The 26577-nt window shown below is 36.4% G+C and overlaps 1 pseudogene; it reads left to right on the top strand.

Annotated features, from left to right (window-relative positions):
- The first annotated feature begins 967 nt into the window (after window positions 1-967).
- LOC118723043 lies at window positions 968-11803 on the top strand (annotated as a pseudogene).
- Window positions 11804-26577: the final 14774 nt, after the last annotated feature.

Genomic DNA, 26577 nt, shown 5'->3' with positions numbered 1-26577 from the left:
TATATAATGTTTATATCTAAGCAAAAAATGAAGTGATCTTTGTTCTTGTCTTTTAGCATGAAGATATCAGTGTAAGTGGTGAGATGAGATCTGTAAAGCGAGTTTGTGGAGAACCATCAGTCCTCTGTTGATCTTACTAGCATCCCTGCCTTCAGTCTTAAATGATTGGTTCATATGACTAATCAGGGCTAACCATTTAAAAAAAATTAGAAGAGTTTTTTAAAAAATGTTTTCAATGTCTTTTTTCTTTCTTTCAGGCTGGCCCTAAAGAAATTAGAAGGAGAGCAGCACTTGGTTGCATTCTTATTTATTTCTGAATGCTATGCTTCTATCCATTCTCCTCCATCTTGAAAATCATGGTTATTGATCCCTTCAAAATTTGATCAGGGGCAGGGCAGGGAGAGAAGGCAGAGAAGGGTTTATTTATCTGATGCTGTCATAATTGTAGGAATTGTTTGGTTTTTAAAATATGACTCTTTCATGGAACACTTTTCTTGTTTGTTTAGGCATTTCCTTTCCATATTCTTCTTTTTATCAGGGACCCCTCACTTTGGTGGTTTCTTAGCACTCTTTGTTAGAACTACACACTTAACAGTACACTTCTAAATTTGTTTCATATATATATAACTGTGAGTGCTGAGAAAAAGAAAGTGGTCATAACTGCTGAATAGAGATACACAGTAGAACACAACATTAAGAAAGTAAATGAAAGGGGAAATGAATATTACCCCAAAGCTAGTCAGCATACTAAGAAAAAAAGTAGAAAAATAAAATAAATAATAAAATGAAACATACTTTTATAAAATGTGATAATTACCTCAGTAAAAGAAACTGTCGCACTGAATTTAAAAGGAAATTCCAGCTATATAGTAAATATATGTAAGAGAGTGAAAAAGAGAAGTTGAACACCTACTGATAAACTATGAAACCAGAAAATTAAAAAAAAAAAAAAGCTGTTTTAGAGATAATGTCAGGTAAGTTGGCATTTAAGGTTTAAAAGGGTCTAAGCAGTAAAAGAAATACATTATTTTAGTGTAAATTTATAATTTGTGAAAGGATATATGACACACCCTATGTGCACCAATAACAGAACATCTGACTATAAAACCTAAAACTTTTTTGTGTGTGTATGTGAAGGGATATGCGCAAAATACAATAACAGAAGCAACCCTCTCTGATCATAATCTAATGATATAAATTAACTAGAGGCCCAGTGCATGAAAATTTATGCATTGGAGGAGGGGGGGCTCCCTAAGCCAGCAATATAGTACAGGAGCCCTCAGAGGTGGCAAATGACCCAGCATTCATGGGAAGAGGATGCCCCCATCACACCTCTGCTGCTGCCACTGCCAGCAGCACAAGCCTTGGCTGGCCCTGGTTACCTGAGCCTCAGGTTGGCCCTGGGCAGCTGGGAAGCTGCCATCTGTGGCTTGCCTTTGCCTTGGACTGGCCCCGGGTGGCTGGGCAGCTGCCATCCAAGGCTTGCCTCTGCCTCAGCCAGCCATGCTTGCCTGAGTCTCATTCAGTGGGGGTTGCAGGAGGACCCGAGGCCCCTGGCAGGGCTAAGGGGACTCCAGTTGCTCCACACACACTTGCTGTTTCTCCGCCCCCTCCCGGCAGGGCTGACGTGCAGAGCAATTGGCCCTGCCCCCATTTTGGGCATCACCAGCTTGTGATGGTGTGATGGTCAATTTGCATATTACCTTTCTATAATATAGGATTGTTGAAAGCTGGTTCATTGGTGCAAAGAGTTTGGAAAAATACAATAGATCCTCTTATATATTATTTGTATTTTTTTCTGTTTTGTTCTAATCTATTCCCTTTCTTATCCTTATTTTGGCCATATCAATTACACCATCAATTAATTCTGTTTTAGACTCAAAGCAAGGAACCTTTTGCAATGGTTTACATGATCCCAATCTCAAAGACTGAAGTGTCAGGTTTCTCAAAAAAGTAGTATCTGACCCATCTGACTTTTCCTAAAGAAGGATATTGTTTGATTTCTGACTTTAGTTTGGTACAGTGCACTGTGTCAGGGTCAGAAGATACAAGGAAACCTTTGATGTTCAAAATGCATAATCCATACAGACCTTGGATGGAGAGAAGAGGTTGACTGGGTCACCTTTAGGGAGAAAACAACTTGCAGACATTGAGACCATGTACTAATAATTTTACACTCTGGCAATACCATAAAAAAATTTGCACAGAGGCAATTTCAAAGGGCAAAGGTTGGCAGCATTCAAACCCTAGAGGGAGAGAAGAGGACAGGCAGCAAGGCTTTACCTGCTCATGGTATATGATGCATATATACTAAAAAAAGATGTTGGGTAATATGGACATTTTGATGCTGTCAAATCTTTTAAACCATGAACATGGCATATTCTTCCATTTTTTTGCATCTTCCTCTATTTCTTTTTTCAATGTTATGTAGTTTTCTGAATACAAGTCTTTTACCTCCTTAATTAAGTTTAATTTCAGGTATATTATTTTTGTTGTTGCAATGGTACATATGATTGATTTTATTTTGTTTTAGTTTTTCTTTCTGAGAGTTTATTATTGGTGTATAAAAATGCCACTGATTTCTGGATATTAATTTTTATATCCTGCTACACTGACAAATTATTTTATTAAATCTGGTAATTTTTTATGGAGTCTTTAGGGCTTTCTATGTACAATATGATATTAACTGTATATAATGACAGTATTACTTCCTCCTTTCCAATATGGATGCCTTTTTTTTTTTTTTTACTTTTTGTCTCATCTTTGTGGCTAAGACTTCCAGTACTATGTTGAATGTGAGTGGTGAAATCAGACCTCCATGTACTGATTCTGTCCTTAGGGAAACACTTAGTTTTTGCCCATTGAGTATGATGTTGGCTCTAGGTCTGTCATATATAGCCTTTATTATGTTAAGATATGGTCCCTCTGTTCCCACTATGCTGAGAGATTTTTATAAAAAAAAAATGGGTGCTGAATTTTGTTGAATGTTTTTTCTGTATCTATTGATATGATTATATGATTTTTATCTTTCATTTTGTTTATGTGATTCATCACATTTATTCATTTGTGAATATTATATCAGACTTATATCCCTGGAATAAATCCCACTAGGTCATGGTGAATAATAATTTTAATATATTGCTAAATCTGATTTGCTAATATTTTCTTGAGGATTTTGGCATCTATTTTCATCAGGGATATTGGCCTGTAATTTTATTTCATTGTAGTGTCTTTATCTTGTTTTGGAATTATAATACTACTGGCCTCATAAAAAGCTCGGGAGTCTTTCTTCCTCTTGAATTTTTAGGAATGGTTTGAGGACAATAGGTATTAGTTCTTCTTTGAATGTTTGGTAAAACTCACCTAAGAAGCCAAAGCAATCTATAGATTCAATGCAAACCTTACTTAAATACCAATGGCATATTTCACAAATCTAGAGCAAATACTCCAAAAAATATGTGTGAAACAAAAAAAAAAAGACCCTGAATTGCTGCAGCAATTTTGAGAAAGAAGAACAAAGTATGAGGGAACTCACACAACTTAACAGAAAAAAGACAAAGAGTCAAATCATACTACAAGACCATTGTCATCACATCAGCCTGGTATTGTACAAGAAACCCCAGAAATTGACTTAAGACATTACGTTCAAGTAAAATTTGACTAAAGAGGCAAGAACATACGATGGCATATAGTCTTTTCAATATATGATGTTGAGAAAATTGCACAGGTACATGCAAAAACAGAAACAAAAACAAAAACAATCCAGATCACCAACATACACCATACACAAGAATAAACTCAAAATTGACTTAAAAAAACAAACTTAAATATAAGTAGTTAAACCATAAAAATCATTAAAAAAAAAAAAAAAAAAAAAAAAGGTAACAAAGTCTCAGACACTTCTCTTAGCAATATATTGCCAATATATCTCCTAGGGCAGTGGTTGGCAAACTCAGTCAACAGAGCCAAATATCAACAGTATAACGATTGATATTTCTTTTGAGAGCCAAAATTTTAAACTTAAACTTCTTCTAACTCCACTTCTTCAAAGTAGACTTGCCCAAGTCATGGTATTTTGTGGAAGAGCCACACTCAAGGGGCCAAAGAGCCGCATGTGGCTCATGAACTGCAGTTTGCCGACCACGGTCCTAGGGCAAGGAAGACAAAAAAGAAGATAATAAAATGGGACTAGATCAAACTAAAAATCTTCTACACAGCAAAAAAAGCCATCAATAAGATAAAAAAGAGAACATATTCTATGGGAGAATATATTTGCCAATAATACAACTCATAAAGAGTTAATTTTCAAAATATATAAATCACTCATTCAATTTGACAAAAGGAAGACAAAAAATACAATAAAAAATGGGCAAAGGACTTAAATAGTCACTTCTTCAAAGTGGTCATAGAGATGGCCAAGAGACATGAAAAAATACTTGGTTACTAATTAACAGAGAAATGCAAATTAAAATGACAATGAAATATTACTTTACATCTGCTAGAATGACTACCATCAATAAATCAACAAATGACAAGTGCTGATGAGGATTTGGAGAAAAGGGAATTCTGGTACACTGCTAATGGGAATGCAAACTGGTGCAGTCAGTAATAGAGTTCCTCAAACAATTAAAAATGGAATTGCCACTTGACACAGTGATCCCACTTCTAGAAATGCATCTTAAGAAGTTCAGAAACACTAATAAAAAATAATATATGCATCACTATGTTCAGAGCAGCACTGTTTACAACAGCTGAGATCTAGAAATAGCCCAAGTGTCCATCAATAGATGAGTGGATAAAAAAGGATGTGGTGTATTTACACAATGACACACTATGCAGCTGTATAAAAGAAGGATCTCTTTCCCTTTGAGATAGCACAGAGAGATCTGGAGAGTATTAAACTTAATGAAATAAGCCAATAAGAGAAAGACAATAGTATCAGAGCATCTCACTCATATATGAAATCTTATGGATAAAATAAATTGTTGAACAAAATAGATCCAGAGGCATAGAAGCATGGAACCGATTAATAAATCTCAGAGTGAAGGGGGGGAGAGGAAGTAGGAAGAAATTAACCAAAGAATGTATATGCATATATGCATAACCCATGGACATAGATAATAGTAGAATGAAGACTTGGGGGTTGGTATGTATGATATGGAGGGGGTCAATGGGGAAGTAAAAGGGAAGACATCTGTAATACTTTCAACAGTAAAGATAAATCTAAAATAAACAAACTCTTTACATACATTAAAAAGAAAAAGATTTGGGGTCAATTTTTTTTTGTCAAAGCCATGGTTTTACAGAGGCACTCCAAGCTCTAGCAGCTTTGGCCAGGCTATTTGTTAAAAGACCCTGAGGACAAACCTTGGGTTCATTAGTGAAGGGTGGTTAAGTCAATGACTTAAGAGGCATAAAGCTTAAAACCTGCTTTTTTGATAGCTCTCTTCATTTGTTTATTACTTAAGAAACATTTGTTGATCTCTGTGTTTAAGGTTATAGGAGAAACAAAGGTGAACTGGACACATTGTCTGCAAGGAGTTTTGATCTAGGTGAAAGGTGTTATAATAGAGGGTAGAGGCCAGGGATGCTGCTACACATAGTAACATAACAAAACACTGGACAGCCCTCACAACAAAGAATTATTCAATCTAATCAATCCAAAATGCAAATAGTGCTGAGGTAGGGAAACTATAATATAACATAAGCCATGAAAAATATGAAAAGAAAAACAAAAGGATCTCATGTGGGACACACTGGGTACAGTCAGAGAACTCCTTACTGTCAAGTTTTTATATTAAACCATTGGTTGGAAGTACAGAGGACTTTCTTTGAAAATTTGGTCCCCAAAATAAAGACAATGATAGAGAACCTTACCAGGATGAGAGTAGGAAAGCAGATCACACAGCTGCTGCTTATCAATTGTATCCTGGGGTGAGGCCCATAGTAGACTTCTACTTGAAGTTTATACATTGAATTAAAACCAGGAGCATAAAACATCTATGAGCCTCCTTCTTAGTACCATTTCTTTTACCCCCACTTGTCAGGCCTTATGTAAGCACTTAGATTCCAGCAATGTAAGCTTACATATCCTCTGAAGTGAAAATCGTAATGTATTTTTGCACTTTTTGTTTTTAACCCCAGGAAACATTTTTAATAAAAATGTGTTCTTACCCTTTGGACTGCAGTCTTGATGTCTTAGAAAAGGACCAGGAATTACACAATAAGGTAAGATAAAGGCTGCAGAAGTTGGCTTTGAAAAGATCATGACAACAGCAGTCCCTGATTATTAACTATGATTTCTTAAAATATATGACCAGGTAGAATGTAATTTGGTCTTCAAAGGAGGTTTTGAAGTGCAGGGCATGCTAAAGCAGCTGACGCTTATGAAATCAGTAGTGCCAATAAATTTTTATTACATCCGAATCAGACTTCTTTAAGCTGTTGAAGATGTTAGTAAAATTAATCAGTCTACATTCCTTTTTCCAGCTTGGGCGGGGTGATTAGAAAATGTGCTGATTGTACTGTGTTTTATTTGGCATGATCAAGGCTGCCATGAAGTCTGTCCAGAAAATATCTGGGTAAATTTATATAAATTACATAGCTTGGGCTTCCAAATGCTGGTTAAACTAATTTTACTGGTATTTCTGTATCCAGTTTTTAGATTCCTAACCATTTCCAAAAATCTATATTCACATAGACCATGTGACTTTTAGTTCTAAATATTCAGAAAATTTAGTTTGGATGGAAAATTAAAGTGAAAAGATTACCCTCCAACCTTACCCTTTCTAATACAAATTATCTGAATCATTATCTTAATTCTTCATTATTCTGACTAAATAAACATAGAGATAAGTATTATGCTGTTATCTTTAAAATAAATTGTTTTCATCTTTAAATAATAAACAACCATCTGATTGAATTCAGAGTTTTTAATGTCTAGATGAATTTGCAATTGTGGTTGTTTCTATACTGTAGTCTGTATTAAAGAAGAAAACTTAGAAATCAAAGGTGTGGTGAAATTTGTAATAATGGAAGAAAATATTTATTGAGTGCTAGAAAATTACTAGGTGCCAGGTTATGCTCTCAGTCTTCTCTATCAAATGACTCATCTTATTCTCACAACATAATTGGATAGTTACTACTATTATTGTCATTTTCCTTATTTTACAGTGAACAGAAATAAGGAATGGAAGATGGATTAAATTAGCCAAAATAACCTTGTTAATAAATATATAGATGGGAGTTGAGCCAATATTTCTGTTTATAGAGCTCATATGTGTAATCCATCATGAAATAATACTTTGAAAGAGTTGTGTATTTCTTTATTCTTTTCATTCAGGTATATGCTTTCTACTTCCTGGGTAGTATAATTATTATAGGGCAGGCATATGAAAACAAAGGACCATTTGATGGGAAGGAGAAAAGTTCACATCCTTTATACATATTATGTACTAGGTCTATGTTTATTTTTTGGGAAACTAAAAAAGGATATCTCCTTGCCACTCTAAGATATTATGGATCTAATATTAGCCTTTAATATATATATTTTTTGGTGAAATTTTCATATCAATTTTTGGCCTTAAATTTTGGAATTGTAAGGAAGGCTACAGTGGATAAGGTGAGAGAGACTAAAAAACTTAAAAAATATTTTCTCTATTTTTTTAATTTAAATGTTTAAATAGGGAGTTCCCTTTTCTAAATTTATCTTTAATAATATATATATATTTTAAATGTGAGTCAGTTGCTTGGAAAAACAAGCTTTTCCCTGAGAGTCAGGTACTTTGAAAAGGTATATTAAATCTGACTATTTTAGGAATCAACTTGTGCATGTTGGAAATATCTCAGTAAGTTTATTGTTGTGGGAAGACAGAGGCAAAAACACACTCAAGTTACAAGAGACTGAGTGCTATGGACTAGGGGGTTATAATTACTAAATCTAAGTTTGAGACTCTCTATTTCAATTAAGAATTTTCCCTTTTTTCATCTTTCCATGGTATAAGGAATTAATTTGGATCTTCAGTTGATATTAAAAATTCTAACCTAGAAAATTCATAGGGTGACTATGAAAAAATAGAGTTAAGGCACTTTATACATGAAGCATCAGTTTTTTAAATAATGGATGGCCAGAAAACAATTGGAATTTGTGGTCCTAAGTGTCCTGAAATGCTGGTTATTTTCCTAGGGCAGTAACAGAAGCTGGCTTGTTTCTTGAGGAATCTCTTTAGGTAAATCTGACCTATACAGACAGGGTATCATACCTCTGGATACTGCTAATGGAAAGTCTGTCCTGAAAAATTCTTTGGTAAACACATCAAACATGAATTAAATAAAGAAGAAATAGTATTCTTGTTAGATGGTCTCAGGATTTAGGCTGGATTTAATTTGGAGTTATTTTTTTTAATTTTTTTTGGATGATAATAACAGCACTGATGGAATTGAACATGATGTCATATTTATTTGCTTTGATACTTCAGATGCACCTGGTGTTTGTTGTTATCTATGACGTGCAATTCTGTGATCTTATTAACACAAGCTTCTTAGCAGAGTACCCTCACACCAAACCTTCCTCCTGTGTTTCTTAAAAAAAAAAATAGTGCACATTACGGGGCAGGCATTAAAGCTTCATGCTGCTGACTTCTGATCTTCCCAGGGCAGTTCAAAAGCACAAGTAATCCTCAGGATTCAGCCCTTCAGTCACTATTTCCTCTTTCTAAGGCTCTCTCTTTTGATGAAAGAATCTCCTTGCTCTTCATCTGTCCAGATGGGCAGATGAACAGTGCTCCACAGAGCCCTGCATAAAGACCCTGTAAGAGCTTGGGGAAAATGCTGCTGCTAAGTGGAGCTTAATTATGCGAGCACCATATTGCTTTTCTACTGCTCTGTCATTGGCCTGTGAACCGCAAGCCTGCTTTCTCCACACAAAGACTTACCTTCTCACCAGTTCCATCATTGCCACTCTTCTCCATTAACTGATTGGCCTATGGGAAGAATTATGGTCAAGGGGCAAAAAGTCTGAACAGGATAGGGACCCTGGGCCTTGCTTCCTACCATACAGCACAACTAAATGGGCTTATCATGTCATAAGATGCACAGCTTTGAAATTAAATATATTTTGTCTTCTTACAATGTTAACAACTACTTAGCAGCTTCATAAAAATGCAATAATGAATCTGCAAAAAAAGGATGTTAAATGTTCCATTGATCACCCATTTTAGATACAATGTATTTTGCCAGATGCTACTTATAACCTTAATATTTTAAAGGTTAAGTGCTATAGTCCCCACTCCCAGAAATATGTTGAAGCTATTGTTTCAGTTTGTCTTCATAAAAACGATATAATCTGTATAGAAAAACATTTTATCTTCATTTTCAGATTAAAAATAAATTCATGGACTTTATGTAATATAAGTTGCAAAAATCCTGAATAGACTTGCATGTCTTTCAACCATCACTTATTGGCCCTTTTCACTGCAACACTATATTCTTTAGTTTCCAAAAATTTTTAAAACACTTCTTGTCTCTCATTAAAAGAGTGCTAATTAATTGATTTTGATTTTGGCAAGCCTCATAAAGCAAGTTTTTAGTTCATGAACTTGAAAATCATAGTCTGAATTTTATCAGTTTACATTTGAATATTTCCTGTTGATTTCTTCAGTGGGTCAGACTCTGAGTAGCCATAGACATAGTATATAAATTGTGACATTCAGGAACAAATTTGTACCACCAATTTCTCTTTTAAATATAGACATTCATTTTTCTAAGACATTATTATTTAAATAATCTGTGTTTTTATTTTTTAAATGATTTTATTTGGCTTTAGGGTATAAAGAGGACTTAGAATTGTAATGGATCTAGTTTCTATCTTTTAAATGTTGACAATGTTCTAGTTAAAGTGTTATTTTCAGATATAGATTTAAGACAAAAGTTTGTGGTTGGCAGATAGTTTTACTTCCTTCTTATAAGAGGCTCCCACATGCCAGACTCATATGAGAATTTGCCTGAACAAATTCACCTCCTTTTTGGATTTAAATCTTTCATTTCTTTTTGTTTTTGTTCCTCTTTAGGTTCATTTCTTAGAAGATGAACTAGTTTTTATGATTTTATGTCTTCTAAAACATCTGTTTGAAGGAATTTTTAACATATTAAGATATTCTTTAAAGAGGATCCAAAGACTCATAAAATTTTTGCTATTTTTAGAATCCACAGGTGTTTTTATTTGTGACTAGGCAACTGGAGATGGAATCCATTGTTGTTATTTTGGTATAAGTACTTAATGAAATATCTCTAATAGCTATTCTTGAGTATCTATTATATGCTTATTACCATTTTAGAGCTGTGAAAGATAGACAAATATACTGCATCCTATTTCCACTATGAATTTAGATGAATAATAAAGACACATACAGATGAAATAAGTAGAAAGTAATTTCATACATTCTATCATAAAACAGCTGTACCTTAACAAATTAGGAACTTTGGGTAAAACAAATATATGGTGCAATTTTGATGGGAATTTCAATTTTCTATCCAGTGATTGATAATAATAAATCTATCCATTCTAATTATGCTAATTAGACTGGGCATCCTTCTGAAAATACTTCTGGATGACCATCCAGTAGAAGCTGGGGCTGTGAGGGAAGCCCAGGTCCTAGGTGCCTGCCTATGGCCAGAGGGAAGGAAGGCATACTCTTGCATGAATTTCATTCATCAGGCCTCTAGTATTGAATAAAGTGTCTGAACAACTCATGAAGCTATGAAAATCAAGTATATTTAGTTAGGACAATTTAAAGCTCTCATATTTTAAAAGAATTTTGCCAACTTTTAATTTATACAGGAATCAAATATATAAAAACATTAACATAGGCATATTTTTTAAGAAAATACCAAATAGGTATGGCACCGGTACTAAGGAAGGACCCAGAGGCCCCAGGGCCCTGGGATGGGAGGCCGCAGTGGCTTTCATGAAGGATTGGGCAGCTGGCAACTGGACCAAGGTTGCAGCCAGGGTGAGGGCTAGGGCCAAGGCCACAGAGCTCTCAGAGGCAAGGCCTGGGACAAGAATTGGATCCCCATCACCAAGCTGGGCTGCGTGATTACGTACACGAAAGTCAAGTCCTTGGAGGAGATCTGATCTGTCTCCTCCCTCATCTTTAAGGAATCAAATTGTTGACTTTTTCCTGGGGCTATTACTCAAGGATGAGGTTTTGAAAATTATGCTCATGGAGAAGCAGACCCATATTGGCCAGAGGACTCATTTCAAGCCACTGGGGACTACAATGGACATGTCGGTCTAGGTGTTACTGCTGTCTGTGGGATCATCATCCTGGCCAAGCTCTCTGTTGTTCCTGTGTAGAGATGCGATCAGCGGAACAAGATTGGCAAGTCTCACACCATCCCTAGCAAGGTGACTGGCTACTGTAGTTCTGTGCTGGTGGCCTCATCCCTACCCCCAGGGCCATTGGCATTGACTCAGCAGCTGTGCCTGAAAAGCTGCTGCTGCTGGTCAGTATCCACAACTGCTACACCTCAGCCAAGGGCTGCATTATCTCCCTGGGCAACTTCGCCAAGGCCACCTTTGAAGCCATCTCCAAGACCTACAGCTATCTCACCCCGACCCCTGGAAAGAGACCATGTTCACTAAGTCTCCCTATCAGGAACTCACTGACCATTTTGTAAAGACCCAGAGCAAACAAACAAACAAATAAATAAATAAATAATTACCCGCACCAGGGTTTCTGTGCAGAGGACCCTGGCTCCAGCTGTGACCACCACATCATTTTATATGAGAAGAATAAAGTGACTTAAGCCATTTAAAAAATACTTACACTAGCCCTAGCCAGTTTGACACAGTGGATAGAACATTGGCCTATGGATTGAATGTCCTGGGTTCAATTCCAGTCAAGGGTCCATGCCTGGGTTTCAGGCTCTAGACTGCACATGTGTCAAACACAAGGCCCGCGGGCCAAATTCGTCCCGCCAGGCCTTGCAATGTGGCCTGCACCGCGCTGTCATCACTGCACTCCGCTGCATTTCCATCACAATGACAGTTTATGACTGTTCAGTAAACCATTCGGCCCGCGATTTAGGCTGGATTTTAGATTTTGGCCCCTTCTCTGATTGAGTTCGACACCCCTACTCTAGAGATTTGATGACACATTACTTCCCCTGTGTTTCACTCTAAGATTTTCCTGAATACTATAACCTGCCTGTGAATCCAAAACAACATTTTGCATTTCAAAAATTTCCAGCTACATTATTGTGAAAAACCATTTGTATACTGATGTCAAGGAACTCCAGGCAGCTATCCTCTTGTTAATGATAATTACAAACATTTGAGAAGTATGTAAAAAAAAGAAAAAAAGAAAGAGTTTTAACACAATGATCTTATAAATACAAGTCATGCCTAATTTTCTTCTTCTGCAGGCTAGTGGTTTGCAAATGACATTTCAGTAGCATTTTGTAATAAAATCTTATAGGAGCTCTCAACATATAAAGAGTTGAAGGTTGAACTATTTTGGTGGAAGCAGAAGAAAAGCTCAGTTAGGTTAGCTGCTCCCTTTCTCTGTTCCTACCATAGCAGGCCTCCCAAGAATCTCTTTTGAACTGCAGGGCTGTTTCTCCAATGGGTCAATGTGTTTTCTGGACCCATCAGCATAGGCCATGCAATTCTCTCACATCCAATAAATTAGCTCCACAGACATTGTATAGTGTTGAGCTTAAATTTATGTTTTTGAGAGTCACAGGCTGTGGAATTCAGGAACTTGAGTGGCAATGCTACAATGAAGTGGCTTGTTAAAATAGAGAGCAGAGGTTTCCAGTGAGTCCTGGTGACCTTCAATTCTCTGGCTCTGATGTTCCTGAAACCCAACTGCCTTCCTGCCTTCTCCACAGGTTGGTAGTTCAAACCTTCCTTCAAATTCCTTTTTATTAAAAACTAGTTCAAGCTGAAATTCCTTTATTTGCAATCAATAATCTAGATTTAATACAAACATGATGGTAGCATTTTTAAAAATTTTAACAACATTTATAGAAGTTGTTTCATGTGAGATAACACAAGAATGTACGTGAGACAGTCTGCCATCATAGATGTGAGAATTCAGTGAGAGAATCTGGATTGTAAAACAATGATTTCAATGAAAAAACTATGGCTAATTATGTTTCTGTATGGTCATTGATTCTGTAAGTCATTCTGCAGAAGGTGTAACTGAATATAAATAAACTTTCAATCTCCTAAAATATTTTCATTTCCTCCCCATTTATTTAAATTCACTGATAAGGGAGAAAACCTGACTGATACTCTGTGGAAAAAAAAATCAACTGCTTGGAGAACTGGAGAAATTGAATTCACAGGATATTTACTTAGAGGAACTGAAAAACATAGATTTTCAGTTTGATGAGTAACTATATCTTTCTATTTTAAATTTAATTTTTTTAATTCAATGAATCTTTACTAATTTTTTCTTTCAATTCCTTTATTCAACAAAATATTGATTGCATGCTTATTACAGGCTATACAATTTGTGACTTGGGAAAGTTCATAGTCCAATGAAGTATATGGATATTTAAAAACAATAATGTGATGTGATAACCTTACTTTTTAATTGCACAAATTGACACATATACACCTGGAGAAAATTATCAACAAATTGTTTAAGAATAGTGAAAAGTCCTCGGGAAAAGTTTGAGCCAAATCTTGGGGAGAAGACTACAGCAGAGAAATGGTGACAGTTTTGTGTGGACAGTAACTGGAGACAGAATTGAAAAGCATGGCTGGGGTTGTCACATGCTGTAAACATGATTTCACTTAGATATCTAAGCAGATCCTAGTTACTGCTCTCTTTACCTAGAGGTGTGTATACAGGTATATCTGTCTATGAAAGCATGCATATAACAAATATGAAAATATATGTAAAAGATTAAGCAATGGAGTTTTTCCAGAAGTAAAGATTGCAGGATTTTGAAATGGTGGGAATCATCAGCCATTGGGGAAGGAACAGCAGTGAGGGATGTGTGGGGAAAGGAGAATACAGAGTAGCTAGTCAAAATCTTCTACTTTAAAGTACTGGCCACCTCAAGATCCATGCTCTGAATGGTTTTTCCATTGGGCATTTATCTACCTTATAAATAAATAAGGTAGTCTTGTTTCCTAAGGAGTTTTCTCTTATTTTTCCATTATAGGAACCACTATTGAGAGGACTTGATATCAGCTCAAATTTTGTTTATCCATTCACATTTTTTATAAGTCCTACTGGTTTTAACTTAAATTTAAAAGTCTAAATACTTTAACCAAAGCTTTCCTCTCGCAGCTGAAGTATGGTCTCCAGGCTAAACAGTGAGTTGTTCCTAGGATCAAGAGATGTAGGTTAGTGCTTAAGAAATATCAGGCAGGAAGGCGAGCCCAAGAGCCTAGAGGACAAGAAATATTTTATGTCTCTTCTAAAAATGAAAACATATACAATTAATGCAATTTTCAAGTAGGAAAAAGACAATTTCCCTGTTCTTAAGAAATCTTGGTTTGTGATAATTTTTAGGGGGAGTATGACAAGTATATACACATTAAATTTCATTCAGTAAAATAACAGCAAGAGCAGATGGAAGCTTCCGACTATGGGGTGCAGATGAGAGAGATGGAGCTTCTGTTCAGTCATGTGTTGAGTCCCTGACCCCTGTTTGATGTTTGCCTGGACTGGAGAAGCAGCTCAATTAAGCTTTTAGGCCCCTAGCTCCTCCATTGTCCCTGTTGCTTCTCTAGGTTTTCTCTGATGACTCAGGTCTCTGTTGGCCTGCTTTGGTTGGGATGACTTAGTGTATCAAATTTCATAATATCATTATTATTTTACTAGAGGCCTGTTGCACATTTGTGCATGCCCTGCACCCTCTTCAATCTGGGACCTCTCAAGGGATGTCCAACTGCCTGATCCTAAATGGGCAGTCGGATATTCCTCTCACAACCCAGGACTGCTGGCTCCAAACTGCTCTCTTGTCTGCCTTCCTGATTGCCCTAACTGCTTCTGCCTGCCAATCTTATAACCCTTAACCACTCCCCTGACAGCCTGATTGATGCCTAACTGCTCCCCTGCCAGCCTTATGCCCTCTTCTGCTGGCCTGGTCAACCCTAACTGCCCTCCCCTGCAGTCCTGGGACCCTCCACCCCCAACTGCCCTTTCCTGCAGGCCTGGCTGCCCCCAACTTCCCTCCTCTGCCAGCCTGGTCACCCCTAACTGCCCTTCCCTGCACAATTGATTGCCCCCAACTGCCCTCCCTTGCAGGCCTGGTCTCTCCCAACTGCCATATTATGCTGGCCTGATTGCCCACAACTGCCCTCCCCTACTGGCCATTTTGTGGTGGCCATCTTGTGTTCACATGGGGGCAGCCATATTTGACCACATAGGGGCAGCAGTATTACGTATTGGAGTGATGGTCAATTTGCATATTACTCTTTTATTCGTTAGGACATAGATTTAGAAGATTAAGAGTTTACAAAGAACTTAGAGATTCAGTTTCTGATAGATCCTTTAAGATGCAACTCTGAGGTATTACTTTTAGTAAACTTTTCCCCATTCTCAAAATCAATATTAGGGATTGCAAGTACAGTTCTAAGAACAAATTTTGTCCTCTATCTGTTTTAGTAAAAAAGAATTTAATTGGAACTCAGACACACTCACTTGGTTGTATATTGTCTTTGGCTCTCTTTTCCCACAATGGCAGAATGGAATAGTTAAGGCAATGACAATATGTTCCACAAAGCCTAGAATGTCTACCATCTAGCTCTTTGCCAAGAAGTTTGCTCACACTTACTCTACACAGACTTAGATGCTTCTTTTTTTTTTCCTGACACTCACATTATTGTTAAGATATTCATATGCTTGTCTCCTTCACCAGGTCAGGTTCCTTCTGTGTTTTGGTTTTTGCATGATCTATCACTGGAGGCGTGGTGGCTTGAAACAGCCATCTTATTTGCTCAGAATTGTGTGGGTTGGGAATTCAGGCAGGATATATCGTGGAAAATTCATGTTCCACCATGTTGGAGGCATCGGCTAAGGTGGCTCAGTTAGCTGGGATCTTTAATTGGGACCATATATCTGAGGTCTTGAGTTTGCTGTCAGTTGAGAACCTCATTTTTCCACCTGGGTCTGTCTTCACTAATGCTTAGGCTTCCTCATAGCATGGAGCCTGGATTCAAGTCACATTTTTTGCAAACCCAGAACCTCTCAATGCCAGAGTAGAAAGGTGACATTGCAAATAAGCATGCTGGGAAGAAATATATTAGGGGAGAGGAAACATGTTTTGAAACATTACTTACTGAATTTAGCTTGATTCATTTCTGTATGCATAGCATAGTGTTCAACAAATATTTCTCAAATAAGCTAAAAGAAATGGAAGACTGTTAGCTTCATAGCTAGACCTAAGTATGAATTCATTTTGCCATTGCTCTATAGCCTTGAACACTTTGCTTAAATTCTCTGAAGCTGTTTTTTCCCTTATCAAACTGGAATAATAATGCCCGTGATGTGAATTGTATGTTTTTTAAGAAAGCTGAGAGATAATGTATTGAAAGTAGCCTGTGTAGTGATTGAAAGATGTAGATTTTTAGCAAAGGCAAACCATTTTATTAAGGTTAATAATAATGCATTAAGGTTAAATTAGAGGGCATAGGTCACCTTAGAATGATTTCTCATTTTCCACCATGGCCTTTCTGTTCTTCAAACACATTAAGCTCTTTATTACATAAAGGCCTTCACATTTGATGCCTGCTTTGTCTGGATGTTCTCTCAGTTCTTAGTGGCGTGATTAGCTGTATGCATTGTAGATCTCAGCAGCATTTTTCCTCCTCAGTGAGTCCTTTTCTATCTATCCTACAGGGAGTAGAACCAACCCCTCTTCTGGTTATTTATTTTCTCATCCCCTTGTCTATTTATTTTAAAGTACTCATCACAATTTAAATTATCATTTTATATTTATTTTATTTAATTGCTTATTTCTCTATTCTCTTACTAAATAGAAGCTGCAGGTAGGCAGGGGCCTGTCTTGTCTGCTTACTCCTGGGTCTCTGTGCTCTAGCTATAGAATGCTGGTTTTAATAGGCAATCAGTAAATATTATGGGATGAATAAAGATGAATGAGTGATTAATCAGTTTCTCTCTCCCTCTCAACTCCCTGGGCTGTCATAACTATTTATTTACTTCTAATATCTTACATTTCTGGAGATTGTTGACATTAAAAAATACAATACGGGATAATTAACCAATATAAACATTACTTTTTAAACCAGATTTGAGGATATGGGGGCTACTGAGACCTCTACAAACTCACGTTTTAAATGGTCTGATCTATAATCTGAACAATTTCCTTGATGTTTTATTAGATCTGGTAAGTCATTTATTAGGGCATCTCTTACCAAAATCCTGTCCAAATCTTCATAAAATGCTTTTAACACAGAACATTGTACTATCCAGCTTCAAAGATGTAGATAGGATATTGTGTGGGAAGATGTGCTCCAATGCAGCAAACTTAAATGTATGCATTTGCTTTCTTTCTCTTATATGGTCTCTTTCCTCCATTCACCAACCTCCCATCTATGTCTGAATTGAACTTGCTGATTTGGGTAAATTTGGTAAGCTGCTAAAGTTTCAGTAAGTCATAGATTCCAATTTTTTTTTTTTTAAAGTGTAAGATCTTTAGCTAGTCAAATGTAAGTTATCTCATCTGTAGCTACGGATAATAAAAAAAAAATCCAAAATATAATTTTAACACTGTTACATTTTCTCAACAAAAAAGATACCCAATGTAATACCTTCACCTTTTTTACCCAGTCTCCCTAAACCCCTCCCGTGACAACTGTCAGTCTGTTCTATGTATCTATAAGTTTGTTTTTATTTTGTTTGTTATTTTATTTTGTTTATTACATTTCACAAAGGTCAAGGGATCATGAAAACACACACACACACACACACAACACAAACTCTTAGACACAGACAACTGTATGATGATTGCCCAGGGAAAGGGGGGAGGTGGAAGAGAGTAAAGGAGTGTTAAGTGGTGATGGAAGGAGAATTGACTTGGGGTGGTGAACAGACAGTATAATATACAAGTGATTTGTTATAGAATTGTGCACCTGAAATCTATGTCTTTTATTTAACCTATGTCACCCCAATAAATTCAATAAAAAAGAAAAGGTACCCAACTAAGTTGCCTCTGAGTGTGTAAATGAGAGCACTATTCCAGAACATTTTATGTGGGTGGGCCTGCTGCCAGCAGTGTCCAGTGACCATGGGCAAGGGTTCTCTTTGTTCCTGGTGGAGTTGGAATAATGGCCATCTTTCCTGGACAAAAGGAAGTTTAATTATATATATGTGTGTGTATATATATATATTTGCCAGATAAGATGACTGTCTTTTGCTAACATTTTAGATATCACAAGCTATCAAAAGTGTATGCCTCGATACTTTTATAGTAGATGCTTTATTTCTGTTTCTTGTAAGTTCTCATAATACCCACATTTTTTGTGTGTGTGTGTGAAATGCAACATATGAAGAGTAGGTGTTCAGTCCCCCCTCTCCCCTATCAGACTGTTAGTTTAACTAAATTTTACAGGAACAGAGATTAAGTCAGTCATGTCCTGTCTGGTCTATCTGCAATGATGAATAAATTGCAAGCACTTAACGAATATTTATTAAATTAACACTTTAAAAAATGAGGGGTAAGCCGAAACCAGTTTGGCTCAGTGGTAGAGTGTCGGTCTGCGGACTGAAAGGTCCCAGGTTCGATTCTGGTCAAGGACATGTACATTGGTTGGGGACACATTCCCGGTAGGGGGTGTGCAAGAGGCAGCTGGTCGATAGTTCTCTCTCATTGATGTTTCTAGCTCTCTATCCCTCTCTCCTCTCTGTAAAAAATCAATAAAATATATTTTTTTAAAATGAGGGGTAAAATAATAATGTTGACATTTTCAGAAGAAAGATCTTGGGAAAAGACCATTGAATACAACTTAACTTTAGATGTCTTGGGCTAGTTTTTCTATTGGGGTTGTTGTTTCTACACAGTGAGCATGTTTCTCCTCTAAGAATTTTTCCACTCATCCCTTTTCTGATAACAGACCACCCTACCCATGACACATGTCCCAAGGGGATGTGCTGTGATGTATATTAAGTTTCTATGAGCACCATGATTGGTCCAGGGCTGGACATATGAACTGAACTAAACTAGGCTGCCCAAGCCCTTTCCCAAGATTTTATGCTTTGTTACTTGGCAATAGAAATTCTTTCTTCTCCCCACAGTCTTAAGCTGGAATGATTTAGTTTGATACACCTTGTGGCCCTGTCCACATTTTCTTTTTACCACCCTACTCCCCCGATCTCCTCTTGTTGATATTTTTCATTTATTGCCTGTTTAAAATAGATGTAGAAATTGATGTAAAAATAGATGTAGAAATCTCATGATGCTTTGCAGGTGACACATATTCTATTCTATACAAAGGAAGACCAATAAAAGCTGCAACAGAAATACTACTCAAGCTGAAACTGGTTTGGCTCAGTGGATAGAGCGTCGGCCTGCAGACTGAAAGGTCCCTGGTTCGATTCCAGTCAAAGGCATGTACCTTAGTTGAGGGCACAAACCCAGTAGGGCATGTGCAAGAGGTAGCTGATCAATGATTCTCTCTCTCTCATCGATGTTTCTAATTCTCTATTTCTCTCTCTTCCTCTCTATAAAAAACCAATAAAATATATATTTTTAAAAAAGAAATACTACTCAAATTCACATTCATGATGAATCTATGTGGATAAAATTATATGCCAACACAAGAACATGTATTTTAAGTAAAAACAATACTGTCCACAGGAATATTTTTTAAAATTTATTTTCCTATGAGGGGAAGGAATTCAGTGAGAAATTTTACAATGTCCATTCAGTTATTTACATAAATAACCACTCATTTGCTTGGGTAAACAGAACTATAGGATCTCCTTGCCTGTGGAGCGAATTGGGTTCCCTGCTTCCTAATGCAGTACCTTAATGTTTGCACAGTGGCTTCTCTAAAGAAGTCAGATTATGTGTGAAATTCCACTGGAAGTAGTGCTAATGAATGCTTTGTACTGTAGATATCACTCCAGTGGTTTAAAGAAGTTAACATACTTTTCAGAGGTACCTAACTCCCAACTGGGGAGAAGGTTTGGTAACAAGACAATCTTAAAATGTTTCCATTACCATTCAAATACAACAGGGTGGGTAAGCGACCAGAGAATCACACACTTTTGGAGCAGGAAGGCATCTTGGGGATTATTTAGTTCAGCCCTGTCGGTTTACACACGTATAAAACCGAGACCTACAGAAGTTAAGTGACTTGCCTTAGGTCATACAACTAATAAGTAATGGAAATAACCATAGAATACACCTCCTTTCCATCTCAATCCAGTCCCAATTATAAAAAATAAATGCTCCCTAGAACTCAGCTAGTGTTTTATGGTTTCCTGTTTGTGCTGCTTAATTGTAAGCTGTTTTGGTATTTATCAATACATGATGGAAAAGTGCTGATTTTCAAGAAAATGCAAATAATAGATTAATGTGTTTTCTCCTGCCATGGGGGTGGGGAGTGGGCAGATGCCAAGATGTTTGCAAAACACACGTGTTGCTGGCCACACAGAGTGAGATCTTTGTGTGTTCTCAGCCAGTGATTTATGAGGCTGACCTGAATTTGTTGCTTAGGGAAGGTATGAGTTAACCATAAACATCACAACAGGAAAGGAGTTCTTTAATAAAATGATACACTTTTCTTTTTATAACACACATGTGATTTGACGTTGAAATAAAATGCAGATGCTACTTTGATTGGCGTATTCCCTATTGTGCTTTTCCAAAACACCTTCACATATGGTCTGCCTCATTCCTGAGAAATGACTTGTTGTTTATATCATACAAACAGAACAGATTGATTTTACAGTGAGTAAGGAGGATGATAAATTGTACGTTGGAGAGAAATCCTTGTCTCAGCAATCTAAACACTTGGAAATAAATGTTGCCTTTGAGGAAAGACTCTCCTCATACACCCAGGATCCCTTTATTTCATACCCCTTTCTAAGGGTTAAATAGATCGACACATACAATCTCAGAAAACAGAAGGGTAGTTAAATCACCAAAAGTATATATTTACTTTTCATCATTTAAACATATCCTGAGACCTAAGTGTAAAACCAATGGCAGAGTTGTCCCAAGGAACCAACCCCAAATACGTAATATTTTAATATTGTATCTGTACTGTTCCTAGAATAAAACATTACTCATCTGGGTTGAAAAATAGTATTGTTTATTTCTCAGTGAATTTTAAATATAAAGTTCTTATGTTAAATAGGTTTCCAACTTTATCCCTTCAGAATTATTTTGCACAATACAGAGAAAATAATGTCTGTGCCCACTCCCATGACAATTACATCTATTTTTGTAGAATTTTTCAGTACATAAATCTCTTAATATTGTTCCTATACCTTTCTTTTTTCATTTGGTGCTCACCACAGCTTTATAATATGATATTATTAACTTCATTTTACAGATTATAAAGCAGAAACCCAGAGTGGATAGATGGCTTATTTACCAGCACTCAACTAGCTTATCTATATCCCTATCCAGTTCTCTTTCCATTGTAACATGATACCTACCTTCCTGATTAGCCTCAAATAGACCTGGAAACTTTAGTTTGTGCATCTTGCATTTAGTTCTTAAAATTTAACATTTTAAAATCTGTTCCTCTTGCATGCCTAAGAGAGCTGGATGGATGTGGGGTAAAGATAAGATGCCATGGAGGGGGAAAGCTAACTAAGTTAGCCACAGAATGGCCCATCAAGCAGAATCCCTATGGGGGAAGATTCCTGAAAGTTGTTTATCAATGATTCACATACAAGTTCGTATTTATTGATTGGCACCTTTACCTTATTATGTGTGGCTAAAGCATGACCATCCATTTTTATTGAGAAGGAATAAAACCTAGTGACTAAGAATACAGGCTCTGGGACATAATACCTAAACTCAAACAAATTAACTTTCTGATTTACAAGTTGAGTAAACCTAAACAAATTTCTCAAACACTTTTTACCTCAGTTCCTATAAAAATACTTGGAGCTAGTAGTACTGACCTTATTTTCATGAGTTCAAATATATATGTAAAAAAAAAGTAACAGTGAAATGCTTATAGAATATAGTAAATGCTCAATAGATGCTAATATTATAACTGAGGCTTATTTCTCTCTGTTATCCTCCATATCTATATGCTTTCCAACTTTATTTTAATGGTTAAAATAACTTTCTATTTGTTTTTTATTGGTTTTTTTTTGAGGGGGCAGACAATATTGCTAGTAACTAAAAGACTTGCAATAAGAAAATAAGATGTTAATAGTAGAAAAAAAGAAGAGTAAACATAATGTGTTATTTTTCCATTCCTGCATAACACATTATACAAACTTAGTAGTATAAAATAGCACTTTAAAAAATCTCATAGTTTCTATAGGTCAGAAATCTGGGTATAGATTAGCTGGTTCTCTGTCCAGGATCTTAAAAAGTTGTACTAGAGGCATTAGCTGGACTGTGTTTTCATCCGGAGGCCTATTAGGGGAGGAATTCCAGTCATGCTCATTCAGGTTGTTGTCACAATTCATTTTCTTGTGGCTGTATGATGGACAGACAGGCTCTTTGCCTGCTATTGCCTAAAGGTTGCCAACAGTACCTAGAGGTCTCCAGTCGTCCTATGCAACAGAGCTTCTGCACCATTGTGGCCACTACTTTACGAAGCCCACAGGGGAGCCTCTCACTTCAGGGAGAATCCCTATGGCTTTTACCAGATAAAGTTAGGACCTCCTTGGATAATCTTTCACTTGGATAACTTGATCCCTGCACTTCTGCCATTTTCTGTTGACTAGAAGCAAGTCATGGGTCCCACTCATACTCTAGGAGGGTCATACAGAGAATGAAAACCAAGGGGCAGGAATGATGGGGGCTGCTTTATGGGATCCTCATATGTCTGTGCTTATAGGAAGATGATCAGATGGACTACTGCTCTTTGTGGTGGTTTTGGGTAATTGTCTTTCTACCAGCAATAAAATGAATCACTGCATATCGAGTCCAATCTAGTTTGCCTTTCAGTTGAAATTTGCAATTGCTTATTTTCTAGGCCTGAGGCTGAAATGAGCCATGTCTATGATTGGTCTCCCATGGCCCCCTCTGCTCTATATGGTCCCTCTTGTCTCTCAGAAGGTTTTTCAGTTATACTCTAGTGTTTTTATGCCTTGGCATGTGACCATGTACCCATTATTTCTAATACAGGTTAATTGGGTTATATTTTTCTAAATAGCATTTCCTCTGGGGTTTAAGTTTCATGTCTAATTTTTATAGTGCTATTGGTGATCAATTAACCCAGTTTAAAGATTATTCCATATCAGGGTTTCTCTCTGGTAATCTTTAAATTTGTATACAAGAAGCTATAAAACTCTGATAAATGGTCCCATTTCCTGGACCACGTAGTTTAATAAAAACATCACATTACCTTTTTCCTCATCTATGTCCACAAAAGTAAAATGACAATGCATGCTTTACTTACCATTGTAAAGACTTGTAATGTTAAAGCCTCAGGTTAACTTAAGACTTTAACCCTTACAATAGAATCGGGGTTCTATGTTGTGCAGACACTGTTGATGACACCACATCTGCTATTCTTCTTTTCTGGTGACGCCATCTCCAATGACTGAAAATGGTAGGTGTTTCCCCAGTCTCTCATGCACTGTGGGTGGTTATAGGCCCAGTCTGGCTGATGAAATGTAAGAAGATGCCAAGATGCCAGCTTGGGCTTCCTTCCTCTTGAAAGAGAAACAAGCAAGAAGGAAATCCCCTTTTACCACTCTCTCATTCCTTTCCTCTCATTCATTGATGCTGGCAGCTTCTGAAGATGTTTTGTAGCATCAGAGGAAAAAAATAGGAGATAAATTCATCCAGTCCCGTTATGTTGAGCCATTGCATAAGGCCCTTTTCTACCTATCCCATGGTTCCTTTTACATGAGGTAATTAAATGCACATATTGTTTAATACTCTTGGATGACCATTTTGTTGTTCATAGCTGCAAGCAATCTTACTAGGAGAAGGCACCTCTACTAATGTAGTCCTGATGCATTGAGGCACTGGTGTTTTTTCTCTCATTCAATATTTATAATGTTTACATGATGTCCTAGATTCTGGACACAGAGTACTTTCATACTGTCTGGAATCCACCAAAGCAAAATGTGTAACTAGTTGCTTTTTAGTTTAGTACAACTTGGAAAACGGGCACAGTATGGTGCAGGAGATTCTTCTCCATGGATACCACTCTGATTCAGTTGGGGAAGTGGAGAATGAGGTGATTAGAATTAATTTAGCCAACTGTCTGGAAACCTAAGGATATCAGTACTAAGATTTAAATATTCAGGAGCTCCAGAGTATGAGTTAGTCTAAATTGTAGCTGGATGACTTAAACAATGAAAGGGCAAAGCTGGGCATGAGGAAATGTTGGGATTTATTTAATGTAAAAACTCAAATGACCAGTAAAATAGATAATGTTCTGTTGTAATAGTTTGCAAACAACATAAAGAAAACAATTGAGTGGTTGTATTTTGAGCTTCAGGCATTGTAAATTCTTTCACTCTCATATACTTTATGCCTTCTTTAATAAACTAGAGAGTCTTGGGCCAGCTTCATCGGTGACGGTAGGTGGTCATTCATTTCACAATCCACTAATTTTCATGATTATTCAGTATTTTATGTTACCTAAACTGCTTTGAATTTTGTCTTACTCAAATTGTAATATAACAATAGCTTATATGATTTCAGAATCATTAATTCAATTGGTGTTTTCAGCATATAAAAGTTACACTGTTATTTCTCCAAATACAAATAAAAACTTAAGGGTCTGAAATATGCTGATGGTATATAAAATATTTTTTGAAATATGCATCAGTGATATGTTAACCAAATGTGTCTTGTTGAAAAGATACAGAGTAACTAGAAAATTCTTAGGAAGAAAAACAATTGATATGAATTATAATCTAATTTGCCTATTAAAGAGACAATTGTATGTTTGCCTTAAGTTTATTTTTAGCAGTTTAACTACATAATTATTACATTATCTGGAGTAGATAATAATAATGTGTCTACTTAATATTTAAGATGTTTGTTTTTAAATATTTTCTTCATGTGGCATTTTATAGCATTTTACAAAAATATACTAACACTATGCTCTACCTCTCAATCCCTCCTTTCTGCCATACTCCATCCTACCTAAATTTAATGCTTATTGACAAAATTTCTGTTGAGTTGTCATAACAATCTATGCTAATACTTTCAGGGATGGGTCACTTATTATATTCCGTGGCCACCCAATTTATTATGAACATTTTGACAGTTTAAAAGTTTTTTTTCTAATATTGAGTTAAAATCCATTTCCCTGTATATATATATATATATAATTGATTTTTATAGAGAGGAAGGGAGAGAGAGAGTTAGAAACATCAATGAGAGAGAAACATCGATCAGCTGCCTCCTGCACACCCCTTACTGCGGATGTGCAGGCAATCAAGGTACATTCCCTAGACTGGAATTGAACCTGGGACCTTTCAGTCCACAGGCTGATGCTCTATACACTAAGCCAAACCAGTTTTGGCAGGAATAATTTTAAATTGGGAAAATTTGCCAAAACCAGTTTGGCTCAATGGATAGAGCGTCGGCTTGGGGACTGAAAGGTCCCAAGATCGATTCCGGTCAAGAGCATGTACCTTGGTTGCGGGCATATCCCCAGTGGGAGGTGTGCAAGAGGCAGCTGATCAATGACTCTCTCTCATCGATGTTTCTAGCTCTCTATCTCTCTCTCTTCCTCTCTGTACAAAATCAATAAAATATATTTAAAAATTGGGAAAATTTCCAAAACCTCTGAATATATTATTTAAGAATATCTAAGTGTATTTTGCAGTAAGAGAGAAACAATGATTGTATGTGATATTAACATTGTTATATTATTTGATAATTAACATCTTCATTTTTTCACCCAGATATAATATGTCAAAAAGCCATCTCCCTGCGTATGGTTGGGAAAAAATAAAAATTAAAAAAAACAACAAAAAACTATAGTCCTTTCTCCTGCTTCTGAATTGTCACCTATGGCAATACTTTTTCCAAGGCAACCATGCTCTTGTTGGAGTTTCCCAACTCCACTTTGACCTCATTGGTTCTACTGGGCCCTTCACCACCCAGCACTTTGGATAACAATATTCTGGGTTGATGTATTTCTGTGCTGGCCTCTTTGAATGACTGATCTGGTTCAGGCCACACCCACATTCTCTTTCATAAATTTCCCATAATACAATCATAGAGGCTTGCTAATATAATTAATTTTCTAAAAGGTTGAAGTAACTGAAGATAATACAATATAGGTGAATCAATTAAAAACTTAATGCTAAATATAACTGCTCTCAAATTTCAAGGGGGATAATATAACCTTTAAATTAAGCCATCTAGAGGAAATTTTCACATGGATATTTCTCACTTGTTTTTCTAATCTTGTCTTTTTTC

Source organism: Pipistrellus kuhlii, unplaced genomic scaffold (genome assembly GCF_014108245.1).
Source record: "Pipistrellus kuhlii isolate mPipKuh1 unplaced genomic scaffold, mPipKuh1.p scaffold_m20_p_2, whole genome shotgun sequence".
Classification (NCBI taxonomy): Eukaryota; Metazoa; Chordata; class Mammalia; order Chiroptera; family Vespertilionidae; genus Pipistrellus; species Pipistrellus kuhlii.
The sequence above is the reverse complement of the archived record's forward strand: the minus strand, read 5'-3'. Positions and strand labels throughout refer to the sequence as shown.